General features: G+C 48.8%; 1 pseudogene; it reads right to left on the bottom strand.

Annotated features, from left to right (window-relative positions):
* Positions 1–601: 601 nt before the first annotated feature.
* LOC120669373 lies at positions 602–15,856 on the bottom strand (annotated as a pseudogene).
* Between the last annotated feature and the right edge of the window lie 1,913 nt (positions 15,857–17,769).

The raw sequence follows: 17,769 nt of genomic DNA, 5'->3' as shown, positions 1-17,769 counted from the left end.
GCCACATTCAGGCTATGTAGTTGCTCTAACAAACAGGGTGTTACCAAATGTCCAAATCTCAAATACATTCTAACTGCAAAAGAGCTACTTTAATGCAGTCACATCTATTCTCTTTTGAAGGAGAAGATCATAAACTCCACAAAGTACGTCATCCTTCCACCAAAAAGGTGATGAACAAGGCATCCAAATAAAGCATCTCACATGTATCTGAAGTCTATCAGACCTCTTACCACTGGTCAGATGATATCGCTTGAAGGTCTCTGGCAACCACAAATGGTGACAGACGATGCAAGCAACCTAGTGACTGGTCTTTTCATAGCAATAGTTGATCATCTTCTTTCCATAACAAAGGGCCCAACAAAAGTCTCCATGAAGGAAACGACATATTACTGATGCCATCTGGCTATCCAACACACCAGATCAAGGATTTCACCTGGAGCTCAAACTAGCGAAGTGTGAGGGAACCGTAACACCTCAGCAAATGTCATCAATCAGGGTAAACGATGCCCCGAGAATCATGGCTGCCGGCACGGTGGCTCCAAAGTAAGACAAACCAAGCAAATTAGGCAAAGGCATCGTGCTCTATTAGTATGCGAACAGCAGTCCATTTACTCAACCGTGTAGCGCTGCAAATGCTTCTTTGATTGTGATGACTTCAGCATAAACATCCTGCATTGTTGGTCGATCTTTTGGTGTCTCCATAGAGCACGAGAGACCGAGTTTAACAAGTTGCCCAATGCAGCTCTTCACGCCATCTGTAGCATTATTTTCATGGTCCAAATTGTTGGGCACATCACCATCTTCAGAACTTAGAACGATGCAAGGATCTAGAACTTCAGTAAGCTTTTGAGGAAATGCTTGTTCCACGAATTTGTGAAGGTTCAAACCATCAGTAAACATCTCATCTGTTGGACGCTTCCCTGTGAGCATTTCTAAGATGATAATTCCATAGCTGTAGACGTCGCCTTCAGTTGAGAGTTTGCTCCCGAAGCCGTACTCTATAAAATTTTGTATAATTGATCAAATAATTTAACCTCTTAATATTGTGAAAACCTGAGGAATGAGAGTACCTTCTCTTGGCTGTGATGAGTGAATTGTCAACCGTGCGGTGTGATCGTGTGCTTGGTCTTTGGTTGCAGGTACACGGGCGTCGAGTGTCGACGGAGAGCTGCCGTGGAGGTGCTGTGGCCGATGGACCATGCGGTGGATGGCGGTGAAGGACAGCCGGGACCGGAGCTCGTGCTGGACGGCAGCTGTGGCGTCCCCTCCTAGATCGAGGGCGCAAGCAGCGACGGAAGGCGGGTTTCTTGGTTTGCGCCACAAAACCAAGGAGGCGGACGGCTGTTGAAGACGCCAAGTCGTGGAGGCACGGGCGTCGGTCTCGGGACTGACGGAGGCGATGGGCGTCGACGGCGTCTAGGGCCTCGCTGCGGGCGAGGAGGTGACGGGCGTCGGGCGTCTAGGGCCGTCAGAAGGCCGAGGCGGGAACGGCGTCTAGGGCCACGGCGTGGAGGCGGGAATCTTCCCGCGCGTGGAGTTTTGGCGGTTTTCTCAAAACCGGCCACCTACCCGAGTTTCGCGGACCCCTCAAAAACCGCAATCCGGATCTTCATCGACATGGCGGCATCGCAGAGAAGGCTTCGAGTCGAAGAAAGAAACTCCGCCGTCGGATGAGATCATGTACATATTTCCGATTTTGCCCCTACGGGCATTTTAGTGTCTAATTTAGTCTGAGGGTATTTTGGACCCCTGCGTGGGCACTATAAATACCCCTCACCTCTCTCTCTCCCTTGGCGCCAGAAAAACCAGCACCACGCCACCACCTTCTCCTGCGCCGCCCTCCTCTTCCTGTCTCTCTCTCTCTTCTTCCTTCCTCTCTAGGATTAGGATTAGAGGTATGGATTCTTGAGGTTTTTGTACTGAGATTGTGTGGGAAAGGAGGCCAATCCTCCTTGTGCCCTCCGGGGTTTTGAATTCAAGTCAATCTCGTATGTTTTGTCCCTAGTTTTGGTTGAATTCGATTTTCCTTCGTCGATTCTTGAACACAAGTTGATTTGCAGGTTCTTGATGATCACGTGACTCTTTGTGATGATTCCAATCCATATAGCCTAGTGCTAAACCCCCCGGAATCACAAGTCTCCTCGGATCAAAGTTTTATTGTTTTAGAGAAAACCCCGTTCTTGCTCGGGAATACCTCGATTCCTCCCAAACCATGGAGTAATTCGTCGATTCCTTCCGTGGATATGTTCACAAGTTCCTTGTGATCGTGTCTACAAAGTTTGGCGAGGTTTGGACATGATTTGGTCCTTCGATCGTTGAGTTCTTCAAGAAATGCGGGCTGGAAAAACCTCTCTGGACTCTGTTTTTCCTAGCACCAGTTGAACCGACACTTTGAAGGTGTATGCGTTAGATCAACCGGTGAGTAGGTTTATCTGAGATTAGGGTTTTCTGGTGTTCTTCAGTTGCACCGGTGCATTAGCTACCACGAGCATCGGTTCAACCGGTGTCACTGCTGGGTTTGCAGTTTTTGTGCGTTCAACCGGCGTATAGATTTTTCTAGACGTCGGTTTAACCGGTGCTCAGTTGGATTTGATTTGCTATCTCTCTGGACAACTGCACCGGTGCTTTGGACTTGTGATCATCGGTTTAACCGGTGCTGAGAAGTTCATTTTTGAGCTCTCTCTGGACAACTGAATCGGCGATTGGTTTTGATTTTGCCGGATCATCCGGTGTGCTAACACCGGTTGAACCGACGCAGTTCAAACACATATGTCGGATCAACCGGTGCTCGCTTTTTCGCTGCAGGCTCTGTATCATCAGTTTGACCGATGTACTCATTCCTTTGTGCGTCAGATCAACCGGTGATATATACCTTGCTGTTTCTCGCGCTGCTTTTCGGTGTTTGCTTCCGCGTTGGATCTTGTTTGTTCCTAGGGCTTTCTTGTGTTGGTGTAGCTTCTCCATAGCTACTCCACACTGTGCCTAAGACTCTAGGGTTGGGTATGTACTTCGGGACTAAGCCGATCTTTCCGATTGCAAGAAATTTTAATCGGCTCCCATTCACCCCCTTTGGTCGCCCCTTCGGTCCCTCAATTGGTATCAGAGCTTGGTTAAGGTTTTCAATACCCTAACCGGTTCGAAAACCACTTGGCGACCATGGCGAGTCTTAGTAAGACCCCTGTGTTTGCCGGCGAGGACTATGCTTACTGGAAGGTTCGTATGCGTGCCTTCTTGCAGAGCATGGGAGCCGAGGTTTGGGAGATAACCAAGAACCAGGCTTACGAGGTGCTTACCGTTCGGACCACACCTCTTCAGGTCACCGAGCACGAGGCTAACGCCAAGGCTGTCAATGCCTTGTTCGCTGGCGTTTCTCGTGCGGAGTTCTCACGCGTCCAAGGTTTTCAGGAAACCCACAAAGTTTGGATGTGCCTTGAGAACTACCACGTGGGCACACCTCAGGTGAAGGCCAGGCTTTATGAGACTCACCAGCGTGAATATAAGAACTTCACACAGGAGCCGGGTGAGAGCATTGACTTGATGTTCAGTCGTTTTCAATCGATTGTGAATAAAGTCAGTGCTAACAAGCCTGCTACTACCCTTGACTACACAGAGCATGAGAAGGCTCTCAAGTTGCTCTACGCACTTGACCGCTCTGTGTGGGATCTCAAGGTGAACACCATCATTGAGTCTGCTGGCTATGAGACTCTTACGGTGAACGAGCTTTTCAGCAAGCTCAAGGCCACCGAGGTGGATAACCAGACACGAGCTAAGCTCAATGGTGCCCCTCCTTCCAAGAGCATCGCTCTTGTGACTGGCCTAGGTGGATCGAGCTCTAACGCTAACTCTGCTCTTGTATTTTCTCTTGCCTCTTTGCCTTCTGTTTCAGATGAGCAGTTGGAGACGCTAGGCGACAACGACTTGTGCCTCCTCATCAACAAGTTCCAGCGTGTCTACCACAACAGGCAGAGGAGGAAGAACCCCGGGTGCTACCACTGTGGCGATCCAAACCACTTCATCGCCGACTGCCCCAAGAAGTCCGGAGGTGGTCAGAACAACAACCCCGACTACTACCGCCACCGCGACCGCGACGAGGGAGGCTCCAATAAGGAGCGTCGGCGCCACAAGCACCGCAGTTGTGACCGGGGAGGGCGCTTCGACAAGGAGTCACTCAAGAAGCGCTTCCAGTACAAGGCCAAGAAGCAGGAGAAGGCGTTCTTGGCGCAGCTCAGCGACCTCGACAAGAGCTCCGACACCGACCGCTCTTCTTCACCAACCTCTGACGACGATGACAAGAAGAAGAAGAAGCAGGACAAGGAAGCCACCGGCTTCATCGGCCTTTGCTTGGCGGCCGGTCGGCGCAAGAGCTTCTGCACCATGGCGGGCGAGGCCAATGGTGCTCGTGCGTCTTCATGTGGACATGCTACACAAACGCATGACGACTCTTCTCCAGGATCCGAGAGTGATTCAGAGGTAAACTCCACGATTGACCTGCTTGATACGGAGGTTAGGGAGTTGTATGCCGCTCTCGACAATCAGAAGAGGCTGCTTAAGGAAGCAGCTAGAGAGCGTAGAAAGCTTAGGGCTGAGCTGGCTTGCGCTAGAGAGGAATCTGGTGAGGATGAGTGCGCTGGCTGCATATCTCACATGAATGATCTTGTTGCTCTCTGTGCCAAGCATGATGAGAATGTTGCGAACTTGGATGTTGCCAAGACTTCGCTTGCTGACGTGTCTCATGAGCTAGCCAAGGCCAAGCATGAGCTTGAACTTGTCAAGGACGCTCCCATTGTTAGTGATGTGCTTAAATGTGATGAGTGTCCTATCTTTAAGTCTGATCTATCTTCTTTGCAGTCTAAGTTTGCTACTGTTGTGTGTGAACTAGAGGAGCTTAGATCTAGGCCTGTTCTGCTTGGTGCTTGTAAGTTTTGTCCCACGCTTAGGTCGGAGCAAGATGAGAAGAATGCCTTGATTAAGTCTTTGGGGAAGACTAAGGTCATGAAGTCTAGCCCACCTATTGATTGCTCTGTTTGCCCTGGCTTGATTTCTGATCTGGATGGTCTTGCGGTAGAGAAAGCCAACCTGGAGAAGGAGAACACATACCTTAGGGCGATTCTTGGTTGGGTTTCTAGCAATGAGCCGCAGTTGGGCATGATGATCAAGTAGTTTAAGCGTGGTGATGGCTTTGGGGTCGGTTACACCTACACGAAGTCAGACTTTGACAAGTTGTATGGTAAGATCGGCAAGGCTGCTGGAGGTCAGAGCGCTCTAAACACTGCTACTACGAGCACGCAGCCTTCGCTTGTTGACCCCGTGGATGGTGTGCTAAAAGAACCACAAAAAGCACCTCCACAGAAGCAGGTTTGGGTTCCAAAGCCCAATGAGCTGAGGAACCCCCTCGACAGGCTCCCTGCTGCCGCAGCTCAGGTTGCCCAGAAGAAGAGGGCTGCTCCTCCCCATCCGCAGGCGAGACCTCCACCTCCCAAGAGAGAGGTGAGGTACCACTGCGAGTACTGTGACAGAGAGGGTCACCTGGAGGAGTTTTGCTTCAGAAGGAAGCGGGCTGTGAGGCGTGAGCAGGAGAGACGGAACTTGGACATGTACTCTGCTCGGGTGCATGGTCCTCCTCGGCGTGGTGGTAGGCAAGATGCTAGGGCACGCCGTGTAGGTGGAGGTCAGGGAGATGGTGGTGGTTACCATGCTCCAGCGAGTGGTCGCGTTGCCGGTCGTGCTCCTGGTCGTTTTCAGTACGGCTATGGACCACGGGACTGAGGCTTTGGAGGAGGTTACGATGCACCACACTTTCCTCGCGGTGGTGTTCGTCAGTCACGCAGTAGACGGGACAAGGGATACGCTTCTTCTGATTTTGCTAACCCTTCTGTAGAGCAAATGGCTCGACACTGGTTTGCTTCACACTTTGCTAACCCCCAGTGTTGAGACATTTGCTCACCCTTTGTCTCACTACTGATGTGCAGGTTGGAGGCTTGGAGAACAGGTGGATCATGGACTCCGGTTGTTCTCGCCATATGACCGAAAATGACAAATGGTTCTCCAGCCTCACCCCAACGCGCCACAAAGAATACATTATTTTTGGGGATAATGGTAAGGGCAAGGTACGTGGTGTTGGCGTTGTTAGAGTTTCTGATCGCTTCACCTTGAGAGAGGTTGCTTTGGTTTCGAATCTTGGCTTTAATTTGCTTTCAGTTTCGTAACTTCTTGATGAGGGGTTTGAAGTTCGCTTCAAGGAGGGTGATTCTCGAGTCTTGGATTCCAGAGGTGACCTGGTTTGCCGGATCGTTCCTCGCGACCAAGAGTTCTTGGTCGATTTCTCTAGAACTCCTCTTGGCCCTTCTTGCTGTTTGGTGGCAACTCCTTCTGATATTTGGAAATGGCATAGGAGACTCGGTCATTTGAGCTTCGATTTGCTTTCTAGACTTAGCTCTCTTGACTTGATCCGAGGATTGCCCAAATTGAAGTTTGAGAAGGATCTTGTTTGCCACCCGTGTCGCCACGGGAAGATGTTTGCCGCTTCTCATCCGTGGGTTAATCAAGTGATGACCTCTCACCCTGGAGAATTGCTTCATATGGACACGGTCGGTCCTTCTTGGGGTGATGTCTGTTGGTGGGAAGTGGTACGTTCTTGTGATCGTGGACGATTTTTCTCGCTATTCTTGGGTCTTTTTCAAGAAAACCAAGGATGAGGCTTTCGAGTTGGTTTGAGACTTGATCTTGAGGTTAAAAAACGAGCTACCACAGGCCATGAGAACAATTCGCAGTGACAATGGCACATAATTCAAAAACGCTCGTTTCGACACCTTTTGTAGTGATCAAGGACTTGAACACCAGTATTCTTCTCCCTACACTCCACAGCAGAATGGAGTTGTAGAATGGAAGAATCGGACGCTGGTTGAGATGGCTAGGACGATGCTCGATGAGCATAGGACTCCTAGAAAGTACTGGGCTGAGGCGGTTAACACTGCTTGTTATATGTCCAATCGTATTTTCTTGCGTGCTTTCATGCACAAGACCTCTTATGAGTTGCGATTTGGACACCAGCCCCGTGTTGACCATCTCAGAGTTTTTGGTTGCCGGTGCTTTGTGCTGAAAGAAGGAAATCTTGATAAGTTTGAGTCTCGATCGTCTGACGGCATTTTTATCGGTTATGCTTCTCACTCTAGAGCGTACCGTGTGCTGATTATTGATACTAACATCGTCAGAGAGACTTGTGAAGTCACCTTCGATGAGACTGCACCGTGCAATTCTTCTGTCTTTGAGGTTGCAGGAGATGATGAGCTCGGCACCCCCATCTTTGAAGATGAGGAGGAAGAAGCTGCGGAGGGTGATGCTGAGGCTACCACGCGTGCTGTGGACCCAGTCGCCTCCGCCACGAGCTCGGACGATGACGACGGCCCCGACCCGACCACGTCTACTTCTCGGGGGCCAATCGAGCAGGTGACTCAGGCTTCACCAGCTGCACCTGAGGAGACACCAGCTATGGTTGAGGAGGAGGCAACTTCGACATGGGAAGCACCGCGACACATTCAGCGTCGTCATCCACCTCAACAGATGCTAGGTGAGCTCAACGAGCGAGTTACACGGTCCAAGATAACAAGTATCGCTGGCTTTTCTCATTCAGCATTTGTTGCCTCTTTTGAGCCCAAAGATATTGGACACGCTCTTTCTGATTCTAATTGGGTCAATGCCATGCATGAGGAACTCGAAAATTTTGAAAGAAACCAAGTTTGGGTTTTAGTCGAGCCTCCACCTGCTTGTAATCCCATCAGAACGAAGTGGGTTTTCAAAAACAAGCAGGGTGAGGATGAGTTGGTTGTTCGAAACAAGGCTCGTCTTGTTGCCCAGGGTTTTTGCCAAAAAGAAGGGATTGATTATGAGGAAACTTTTGCTCCAGTTGCTCGTTTGGAAGCAATTCGGATCTTTCTTGCATTTGCTGTTTCTAAGGGTTTTAAAGTTTTCCAAATGGACGTTAAATCTTCCTTCTTAAATGGTTTTATCGAAGAAGAGGTTTATGTGAAACAACCCCTAGGTTTCGAAAATCCCAAGTTTCCAAACCGTGTTTATAAACTTCAAAAAACACTTTATGGTTTGAAACAGGCACCTAGAGCTTGGTATGATAGACTGAAAACATTTTTTCTGGCTCAGGGTTTTAAAATGGGATGTGTGGATAAAACTTTGTTCCTCATGCGGTCTGGCACTGATTTTCTATTAGTTCAGATATACGTGGATGATATTATCTTTGGTGGCTCTTCTCACGCTCTTGTTTCCAAGTTTTCTGAGCAGATGTCTATGGAGTTCGAGATGAGCATGATGGGTGAGCTGCAATTCTTCCTCGGGCTGCAGATCAAGCAAACCTTCCAGGGCACGTTCGTCCATCAAGCCAAGTACACAAGGGATTTGCTGTGGAAGTTCGACATGAGTGACTTGTCTCCTCAGCCGACTCCGATCAGCACATCGACGGCGCTTGATGAAGACTTGGACGGTGAAGCGGTGGACCAGAAGGAGTACAGGAGCATGATTGGCTCTCTCCTGTACCTAACGGCGACCCGGTCGGACATTTAGTTCGGGGTCGGCCTTTGTGCGCGATACTAGGCATCTCCGCGCACCTCCCACAGGCAGGTGGTGAAACGCATCTTCAGGTATATGAAATTCACCCCTGAATTTGGTCTTTGGTACTCTGCGGATTCTTCTCTGGTTTTGGTTGGCTTTTCTGATGCCGATTTCGGTGGGTGTCGGTTGGATCGCAAGTTGACATCCGGCACTTGTCAATTTCTCGGTACATCTTTGGTGTCTTGGTCCTCTCGCAAGCAGGCTAGCGTAGCGCTTTCTTCCACAGAAGCTGAGTATGTTGCCGCTGCTAGCTGTTGCTCCCAGATCCTTTGGATGAAACAAACCTTGCAGGATTATGGATTGAGTTTTGGTAGGGTTCCCATCTTTGTAGACAACATGTCTACCATTAGCATTGCAAAGAACCCTGTCCTACACTCCAGAACCAAACACATAGATATCCGGTTCCACTTCCTGCGAGATAACCATGAGAGAGGCCACATAGACTTGAACCATGTACCATCCGAGGCGCAAACCGCAGATATCCTCACCAAACCGCTTGAGCAGGACACCTTCGCTCGCTTGCGAGGGGAGCTTGGGGTTTGTTACCCCTTTTAGTTGGTAACTTCTCTTTGGTTGGCTCTGTAGGTTTTATTTGTTCTTCTCTTCGTTTTCTAGGCTTGGTAGTTGGTTTGTGCATTTACATTGTACATTTCTGCATCTTGCATTGCCTCACTTGTACTAGCATTCATGTATACATTGCTATGATCTTCCAGTGCTTGCTAGTGTGAGTTTATAAACGTGATCATGAATAGCTTGCTCCACTGTGTATATGACATCCTCTGAGTTAAGCTATTTTGTTTTGAAAATTCAAAAACATGGTCACCCTGTCTTGGCTACTAGCATGTTAGGGCGTGTTGATATGCTTTGCTATCTTATTCATGCTAGTGTGGCTTTTGATTCATGACATGAGCTAGATTTGTTAATTTTAAGATATGTCTGAAATGGAATGAAAAGATCCAGGTGGGATTGCTTGTCGCACTGACGAGCTTTCGGGACGGCTCACATAGCACTAGTGAGAACCCGGGCAAGGCTGTGCATGACTGAAGCGAGTGCTTTAAGCTTTTGACTGCCTTTGGCATAGGCTTGGCCTCGCTGCTAAGTAAAGCATGACAAGCTTTCAACCCCTGGCAGAATCACTTGCTTGATATAAACTATTAAATTTTCGTTCAAATGAAAGTTTTGAGATGCAAAATTGTTCATGATAAAATATGTTGGATGATCTTGGCTCATCTGTATGAGTTCGATTAGCACTGATTTCCATTCCCTACTTGTTAGTGCTAGATCATGGGTGATGCTTTTATTTCTCCTAAACTGAACTTGCCTAGCTCTAGAATGATTTTATATACCCTGTTGAGCTAGATGCAGTTCTTATTTATGGATGCACACATGCTTGTGACTAGATGTTGCTCATATCCTTGTATCCCTGAATGCTTTCACTTACACCTCCTGCATTGCATTCATTGATAGCATATGTTCAGGGGGAGTCTCAGTTTCAGGGGGATGTTTGGGTCTGTTTAGCCTTGATGTGTGCATGTGACAACAAGGGGGAGAAGTTTTGTGATTGAACAATGGGGAGAATTGTTTGATTTTTGAGAGAACCAAAAACTTGTTGTGCACAAGGCTTTGAGAGTGCATATATGTGGTGAGTGTTGCACGTGTGAGGGGGAAATGCATTTCAGTGGGAGTTTCTGCTTTGTCTAGCTCCTGATTTTCCCTCCGCTTCTGGCATAACTGTGTCGAGCCCTGCCTCTGTCTTTGAGGAGTCATGCTTGTGTTTGATCGATTGCGTCGAGCTGTTGCCCTTGTCTTAGGGAATCGATCTCTGCTTGGTCAAGTGACTTGTTCTCGCTTCTTTCAAGCTTTTGTCACTTGTTCAAGTTCTCTCTTGCTTCTTTGTTCTTATCTGCTTTTGTTTCTCTCGTTGGTTCGTTTGTGGTGTGTTGACAATGCACTCATCAAGGGGGAGATTGAGGAATGAGAGTACCTTCTCCTGGCTGTGGTGAGTGAATTATCAACCGTGCGGTGTGATCGTGTGCTTGGTCTTTGGTTGCAGGTACATGGGCGTCGATTGTCGACGGAGACCTGCCGTGGAGGTGCTGTGGCCGATGGACCGTGCGGTGGACGGCGGTGAAGGGCAGCCAGGACCGGAGCTCGTGGTGGGCGGCAGCTGTGGCGTCCACTCCTGGATCGAGGGCGCAAGCAGCGATGAAAGGCGGGTTTCTTGGTTTGCGCCACAAAACCAAGGAGGCGGACGGTGGTTGAAGACGCCAAGTCGTGGAGGCACGGGCGTCGACGGCGTCTAGGGCCTCGCTGCGGGCGAGGAGGTGACGGGCGTCGGGCGGCGTCTAGGGCTGTCAGAAGGCCGAGGCGGGAACAGCGTCTAGGGCCACGGCGTGCAGGCGGGAATCTTCCCGCGCGTGGAGTTTTGGCGGTTTTCTCAAAACCGGCCACCTACCCGGGTTTCGCGGGCCCCTCAAAAACCGCAAACCGGATCTTCATCGACATGGCGGCATCGCAGAGAAGGCTTCGAGTCGAAGAAAGAAACTCTGCCGTCGGATGAGATCATGTATATATTTCCGGTTTTGCCCCTACGGGCGTTTTAGTGTCTAGTTTAGTCTGAGGGTATTTTGGACCCCTGCGTGGGCACTATAAATACCCCTCACCTCTCTCTCTCTCCCCCTTGGCGCCAGAAAAACCAGCACCACGCCACCACCTTCTCCTGCGCCGCCCTCCTCTTCCTGTCTCTCTCTCTCTTCTTCCTTCCTCTCTAGGATTAGGATTAGAGGTATGGATTCTTGAGGTTTTTGTACTGAGATTGTGTGGGAAAGGAGGCCCAATCCTCCTTGTGCCCTCCGGGGTTTTGAATTCAAGTCAATCTCGTACGTTTTGACCCTAGTTTTGGTTGAATTCGATTTTCCTTCGTCGATTCTTGAACACGAGTTGATTTGCAGGTTCTTGATGATCACGTGACTCTTTGTGATGATTCCAATCCATCTAGCCTAGTGCTAAACCGCCGGAATCACGAGTCTCCTCGGATCGAAGTTTTCTCGTTCTAGAGAAAACCCCGTTCTTGCTCGGGAATACCTCGATTCCTCCCAAACCATGGAGTGATTCGTCGATTCCTTCCGTGGATATATTCACAAGTTCCTTGTGATCGTGTCTACAAAGTTTGGTGAGGTTTGGACATGATTTGGTCCTTCGATCGTTGAGTTCGTCAAGGAACGCGGGCTGGAAAAACCTCTCTGGACTCTGTTTTTCCTAGCACCGGTTGAACCGACGCTTTGAAGGTGTATGCGTCGGATCAACCGGTGAGTAGGTTTATCTGAGATTAGGGTTTTCTGGTGTTCTTCAGTTGCACCAGTGCTTTAGCTACCACGAGCATCAGTTCAACCGGTGTCACTTCTGGGTTTGCAGTTTTTGTGCGTTCAACTGGCGTATAGATTTTTCTAGACGTCGGTTTAACCGGTGCTCAGTTGGATTCGATTTGCTATCTCTCTGGACAACTGCACCGGTGCTTTGGACTTGTGATCGTCGGTTTAACCGGTGCTGAGAGTTCATTTTTGAGCTCTCTCTGAACAACTGAACCGGCGATTGGTTTTGATTTTGCCGGATCATCTGGTGTGCTAACACCGGTTGAACCGACGCAGTTCAAACACATACGTCGGATCAACCGGTGCTCGCTTTTTTGCTACAGGCTCTGTATCATCGGTTTGACCGACGTAATCATTCCTTTGTGCGTCGGATCAACCGGTGATATATACCTTGCTGTTTCTCGCGCTGCTTTTCGGTGTTTGCTTCCGCGTTGGATCTTGTTTGTTCCTAGGGCTTTCTTGTGTTTGTGTAGCTTCTCCATAACTACTCCACACTGTGCCTAGGACTCTAGGGTTGGGTGTGTACTTCGGGACTAGGCCGATCTTTCCGATTGCAAGAAATTTTAATCGGCTCCCATTCACCCCCCCTCTGGTCGCCCCTTCAGTCCCTCAAAACCACAGGAGAATCTTGTTAAATAATGGAAAAGTAAAACATGAATACAGACAAGAACTATCATAATATTAAAAAATTATAGTGTTTTAACCAAAAAATTGTCACCTGGCGCAATATATCCTATTGATCCTCTTGGTCCCAGTAAGCTTGTAGAACTTTGATGGCATGAATGACTGAAGCTGTGAAGAAACTTAGCTAAACCAAAGTCAGCAAGACGTGCACCCATATCATCATCAAGAAGGACATTGCTGGGCTTCAAATCACAATGGGCCACAGCAGGCATGCAATGGTTGTGTAGATAATCAAAAGCGGAAGCTATATCCACTGCTATCGTTATTCTGGAGCCCAAACTCAATGGGCTTTTCAATCCGTAGTTGTTTAGCTTAGTAGGATAAAGCCAGCTCTCTAGGCTACCATTAGGCATATATTCAAGAATAAGAGCTTTGAACTGATGTCCTGATGCATCAAATGTTGAGCATGCAGTAATAACCCTTACAAGATTACGGTGACGAGTGTTCCTCAATGCCTCACACTCTGCAAGGAAGCTCTTTGGTGCGCCTAGTTGATCAAGTTTGAAAACCTTGACGGCAACTGTATGTTCTTCAAACTCAAATCGAGCTCTGTAAACTGATCCAGATTTTCCTGAACCAACCAATTTGGATGAGGAGAAACCATTTGTTGCTTTGACTATATCAGCATATGACAACTTTTTCAATTCCTTGAAGGATGGTTGAGCTTCTCGTTTGACTTTCTTCTTCTTTAATAGGATGACAGCTAAGCATGATAATAGGAGCAAAGAAAGAGCACTCAATCCTAGTACCTTCAGAATTTTGGCAGTATGTTTTTTTTTCTGGAGGCCTTTGCATCACAAAGTGGCAGTTTTAGCAACGGACTGCTCCCACATAACTTCTTGTTCCCTTGAATGTACACTGTGCTTTTACTCTGAAAAATCCCACCAGTGGGTACTGGACCTTCGAGGTTGTTGAAGGACAAATTGAGGAGGTTCAAGGAGCTGAAGGGCTCAAATCATTCAGGTATTGCTCCGGATAGATTATTTCGAGATAGATCTAGCTCGATAATGCCTCTCATGTCAGCGAAAGATTTTGGGATTTTCCCTTCAAGAAGGTTCCCTTCCATGTGGAGGGACTCCAAGTGGACACACTGGCCTAGAGTGGAGGGAATTTGTCCAGACAACTGGTTATTGGACATATTGAGGAGACCAAGATTGATCAATCCACCAATCTCAAGTGGTATTTGACCAGAGAGTTGGTTGTGGGACAAATCCATGCCTATAGAAAGGGACGAAAGAGTTAAAAGCTTCTTTGGTATGCGACCATCAAGGCTGTTCCATGAGAGGTTCAACATTTCTAAATTTTTGCAGTATCCTAAAGCTTTTGGGATTGGGCCACTGAAATCATTTTCCTGTAAATAGAGCTCATTCAATTGACTTAAATTACTAATTGAGACTGGAATTTGCCCTGAAAGTTTGTTCTGTGGCAAGCTTAGTCCAACTAACCTTGAAAGATTCCCGAGTGTATTCGGGAGGCTTCCGATGAATTGATTTTTCCCCAGGTAAAGAACCGTAACGTTTGTAAGGTGTCCTATCTCGGGTGGTATTGTCCCTGATATATTATTTCCTGCCAACAGCAGAACCTTTAAGCTGCTTCCGAGACCACCGATGGAACTTGGCAATGTTCCTTGGATTTTGTTTTCTGATAATGATAATTTGACCAACCTCGTGCAATTGGCAAGTGAGGAAAGGAAAGACCAATCCCCGGCTTCAAGCTGATTCATGCCTAGATTTAGTTCCTGCAAGTTGGGAAGCGAACCCAAAGAAGGAACAATTCCATGGAATAAATTGTACCGTAGATCCATGACCATAAGGTTGGTTGAATTCGCTAGTGAAGCAGGGATTTAACCATGGAATTGGTTCTCTAGAAAAAAGATTTTTTTGATGCTTGGAAGGGTGAAGCCAATGTTATTTGGAATTTCCCCCTCAAGGTTATTTGTGCCTATGCCAAGGTATGTGAGGGTTGACATATTGTAAAGGGAGGTTGGGACAGTTCCTGACAAATAGTTGTAAGTCAGGTCCAGTGCTTGCAGGTTTGGAATGTTACCTATACTCATGGGGATGCTACCTTCAAGATTGTTGTATGCAAGCAAGAGCCTGATAAGGGAAGAAAGATTCCCTAATGAAGAGGGTATGGCACCTGAAAGATAATTTGATGACAAAATGAGATGCTCCAATGGAGAGTCAGTGTGCGAGAAAGCAGGTATCGATCTCACAAATTTGTTCAGCCCAAGGGATATTATTTTGAGTGATCTACTATTTAGCAGAGCATATGGAATCTCTCCATCAAGATGGTTGTTTGTTAAGTCCAGCACTTGAAGCGACCAACTATTAGCTAGGCACGATGGGATTGGTCCGGTGAGGCTATTGTTCGTATCTCCTCTTAATGAAAAACGTGCTCAGGCACGGTCGCGAAAAAAGACTATTGTTCGTAAGAACAACAGCTGTAAGTGAAGATTTGCATCCAAGTGAAAGCGGAACTTTTCCCATCAGACTATTTCCAGCAAGATGCAAAACTGAAAGGTTCTGGAGCATCCCCAGGCCTTCAGGGATACCTCCATTGAGGCTGTTATGTTGCAAGATGAGCTCCTCAAGATTTAAGCATTGGCTCAGGTTTGGAGGAATCACACCTTGCAGGGAATTTCCACCAAGATCGATGATCTGGAGGCGAGAACAGGAGGACAGTGTGTCCGGAATCGCACCACTGAGATGGTTGGAACTGAGGTTAAGGTACTGCAGCCTATTTAGTTGACCAAGCTCACGAGGGATTGGACCACTAAGCTGGTTATTTGGGAAGTGGATTCTTGCGAGGAAAGTGAGGTTGGCAATACAAGCAGGTATTTGGCCATGGAGCTCAAACGACCCGAGGTCCAGTGCAACAACGCGAGATGTGCGCCTCTGGCTGCATCTAACACCAGCCCAACTGCAAAACTGCAGAGAATCATTCTTCCACGAGGCTAGCTTCCCGGCAGTGTCGGAGAGATGGGCCTTGAGGCAAAGGAGGGTTTGGAGATCATTATTGGGTGGTGTTCTAGTATCAAGTGATGAGGCAAGGTGTTCAGTGATCGGGTGTTCAGTGACTCTGATTCTGACGAGGATTACCCGGATGACACTCAAAATTTTCGCTACCGCCCTTGGCCTCCCTGCCCACTTCGCTTTGGTTCTTTCGATTGCTTGTGCCATCCTTCTGCTCCCCGTGTATGTTGCTCTGGTGATTCGTTTCAAGATGATGCTGCCGCCCAGGCTTATGTCATTCGTGATGAGTCTCTGGATCCCTGCCGACCTGACCCCATGCTGCTTGAATCGTCTGTAACTCACCAACTCTTTACGACTCCTCACCGCGAGTTCGACCCAATGTATGTTGAAGCTGAGGCCGTCGGTCGTTCTTCACCTGCCCGGAACGTGGCCATGCCGGATTCTGGCCTGCACGTGGTGGTTCCCTCCACCACTGTCGACCGTGCTGCCGAGTCCTCACCTGAGCTCGAGCCGGTGCGCTTCGATGTCCAGGACTATTCGCCGGTGCTCCGCAACACAACTGCTGATCTGCAAAATGTAACGGTCACTCGGGGGACTCGCCAAACCCTCCCGCTTCATCTCTTTGCTGATGATGAAACTCTTGCAAATGAGCCTGCCGCTAATTTTACTCATGCTGTCTGTAGGGCCGCACCTCCTCCGGTGCTGCTGGCTTCCCCGCCGCGCCGGACAACACGGCCTCAACAGGGCTTCACCATCAGGCGCAGCGAGCGGCTCGCCCAGAAATCGCGACACCAGGCCACGAAGCCTGCGGTCCAAGCCCAAAACGTGATGATGAAAAAGCTGGGCATTACATCCGACAGCCGGCCTCCGGATGCTTCCTCCTACCAGGAGTTTACGGCTACGTTCTCCTCCACTCTAACAACCGCGCATTGTGAAGCTCTTGACGTGCTCCTGCCTTCTGGAATGGGCGCTTTGGCAACTGAGGTGGTTACACCAATGATGGTGTCCTAACCTTGTCGTTCCTGTATGACTGGTCGCACAACTTGTTATCCATGTTAGGTGAAAACTGTTTGATTTGGAATGTGCGTGGCTTGAATTCTCGTGCTCGGCGCAACGTGGTGCGGGAGTTAGTTGATCAAGAAAACATCTCCCTCCTCTCTCTACAGGAAACGAAGCTCCAAGATTGCACCGAGTCTGTAGTTCTGGAGACTTGTGGTGCCCATTTTGATTTCGTGTTTAAGCCAGCGGCGAATACTTGCGGAGGCATCCTTCTTGCCTGGAGACGTGATACATGGGCTGTTACTTCTCCGGTAGTTCGGTCGTTTTGTCTGATGGTGAAACTCAAGTTGCTCCAATCCAACTTGACCTGGTGGTATACCTGTGTCTACGGACCACAATCCGATCAGGAGAAGCTGCTCTTCCTGGACGAGCTCAAGGACGTGCGCGCGGCATGTCCAGGCATGTGGCTCCTTTGCGGTGATTTTAACCTCATTTATCAGGCCCAGGACAAAAACAATGGACGGCTTAACCGGCGCATGATGAATGCTTTCCGTTGCTTCCTGGATGACATGGACCTCCAGGAACTACATCTCTTTGGTCGCCATTTCACCTGGTCAAATGAGCGCGCCAGGTCGACGCTCGAGCGGCTTGACCGCGTCTTTGCCTGCGAGGACTGGGTGGCCGATTTCCCTGACCACGCCCTTTCGGATTTGGCGTCCGAGTGCTCCGATCATGCACCACTTCTACTCAGAACGGACTGCACTCTTCCTCACCTCAAGCGTTTCCGCTTCGAAAATTTCTAGACCAAATGTGATGGTTTCTTACAGGTGGTTGAGGAGACCTGGAATGCTCCTTTGCCTTGGGCGCACGCGACGGTCGACACTTTCAGGTGCCTCGATTTTAAGCTGCGGAACTTGGCAAAGGCTCTGAAAAGCTGGAGCGCGAAAAGGATCGGGTCCATACGCTTACAACTTGCGATTGCCAAAGAAATTGTTCTCCGCCTGGACTCCGCCCAGGACCATAGACAGCTAGCCGTGCACGAGTTGGCTCTACGGAGGAAGGCCAAACTTTGCTCTCTAGGACTGGCTTCTCTCCAAAGAACTTTGGTCCGCCAACGAGCT

Source organism: Panicum virgatum, chromosome 4N, assembly GCF_016808335.1.
Source record: "Panicum virgatum strain AP13 chromosome 4N, P.virgatum_v5, whole genome shotgun sequence".
Lineage (NCBI taxonomy): Eukaryota > Viridiplantae > Streptophyta > Magnoliopsida > Poales > Poaceae > Panicum > Panicum virgatum.
Note: the sequence above shows the minus strand (reverse complement) of the source record. Positions and strands in the feature narration are given on the sequence as shown.